Source organism: Talpa occidentalis, unplaced genomic scaffold (genome assembly GCF_014898055.3).
Source record: "Talpa occidentalis isolate TD23 unplaced genomic scaffold, MPIMG_talOcc4v2.1, whole genome shotgun sequence".
Lineage (NCBI taxonomy): Eukaryota > Metazoa > Chordata > Mammalia > Eulipotyphla > Talpidae > Talpa > Talpa occidentalis.
The window spans coordinates 150,012,458-150,014,383 of NW_026555331.1; the positions used below are offsets into that span (position 1 = coordinate 150,012,458).

At 32.6% G+C, this 1,926-nt stretch overlaps 1 non-coding gene across 1 annotated transcript; it reads left to right on the plus strand.

The window, feature by feature from the left end:
- Positions 1-334: 334 nt before the first annotated feature.
- On the plus strand, positions 335-441 carry LOC119251641 (U6 spliceosomal RNA). Its single transcript, XR_005126549.1, has one exon. It is a non-coding gene; the product is annotated as a U6 spliceosomal RNA (small nuclear RNA).
- The last annotated feature ends 1,485 nt before the right edge of the window (positions 442-1,926 follow it).

Sequence of the window (1,926 nt, forward strand, 5' to 3'; positions counted from 1 at the left end):
TTTTAAATACCATTCAGTAAGTGGTGGCTGAGACCAGGAAGGCAAATCTCAATAAATCTCCAGCATCAGGAAATCTATAATCATGTAATGCATGTATACCAGGTTATGAATTTAATGATGTCTTTATTGACAAACCAGAATTCTAATTTGTTTCTGGAGTGTATTCTAGATGTGTGTTTTACCCTCTAATAAATCCTTATTTATGTAATAATAAAGTTTTATCAAATCTATTTTATTATTAATATCTTTTTTTCAACGTATCTTGTGTTATTTCATTATAATTTCTTTAAAAGTTACTTATCAAGATTGGCACATATCAAAAAAACAAGCAACAGTGTTTGCTTCGGCAGCATATGTACTACAATTGGAACGATACAGAGAAGATTAGCATGGCCCCTGCACAAGGATGACACGCAAATTCTTGAAGCGTTCATATTTTTAAGGAAAAAAAAACAAACAAAGAAACAAGCAACAACAAATGTTGGTGAGGATGTGGTGAAAAAGGAACTCTCCTGCATTGCTGGTGGGAGTGCAAGCTGGTCCAACCACTGTCTGGAGGTTCCTCAGTCGACTAAAAATGGAGCTACCATATGACCCAGCAATTCCACTCCTAGGGATCTACTCAAAGGACACAAAAACAGTGATTCAAAAGAGCACCTGTACACCTGTGTTTATTGCAGCACTATTTGCAATGGGTAAAACCTGGAAATAACCCAAATGCCCAGAAATACATGACTGAATCAAGAAGATGTGATATATATATATATATATATATATATATATACATACATACATACATACATACATACATACATACATACAATGGAATATTATTCAGCAATCAAAAAAGATATGCTCATGCAATTTAGCAATGTGGATGGAGCTAGAAGGAATTAGGTTCAGTGAAATAAGCCAGAAGGAAAAAGAAAAATATCGGATGATTTCCCTTATAGCAGGAATATAGGGGAACCAAATAAAACATCAGTGTAAAAAAATAATAACAGTACAAAGCACAACAAAGCAAAAACAGACAATTATAAACCAGAGACATCCTGCAGGGGATGAGGAGGGAGAGGGATCAGAGGGAAGGAGGGAGGAGCACAGGGGACTGTGGTGATGGTGCACGGGTGCCTTGGGGAAGGAAATTCTATGAGGACTGCACCTGAGGGGGTGGGGGGAAGCAAATATTGTTTAAAAATAAATAAATAAATAAATAAATAAATGTTTTTAAAAAAAGAAAAATGAAAAAAAGTTACTTAACATAAAAAAACTTTGAAAAGATTTAAAAGATTCTATATTTTTGAAAGATGTTAAAAATATATGTTTAAAATTTCCCTTTGTACTATTTTTGATATGTTGAGAGAAGTTTTAAAAGACTGAAGTAGGGAAATATTGGGGAAATCATAATGCCCTTATGAATTTTAAGGACATGCTTCATATATCAAAAGGCTTTTTTCTGTTCCTTTGGAATTAAAAAAAAAACCACAGAAATTATGCATATTGCCGCATGAATTAATTTTTGAATCCATTTTTCTTATTTATCAAAGTAACATTGCATTATAATACTGTATAAGCTTCCCGGTGCATCATCAAGTAATAATATGGGTGTATACCACATTGATTTTACCATTAAAAATCCCAAATAAGTTTCTAAAATGTTTTAAATTCATTTCACCTAAAAATTTTGCTAAACTTAAAATGCAGCGGTGACAAGCCTGCCTCTTAGTAATTTATTATAGTAATTTTCCATCATCATAGCTAAATCTCATAATGCAACTATGATCCAGAAGTTGCTCTCTACCAAGCACAACTTAAATGCATGTATTTTATTTTTGTAGTTTTTTCCTTTTTAAATTTTTTTTTTATTGAAGTAACATTGGTTTACAACACTGTATACGATCTAGAAATTTAGAGGCCCACCTCTTC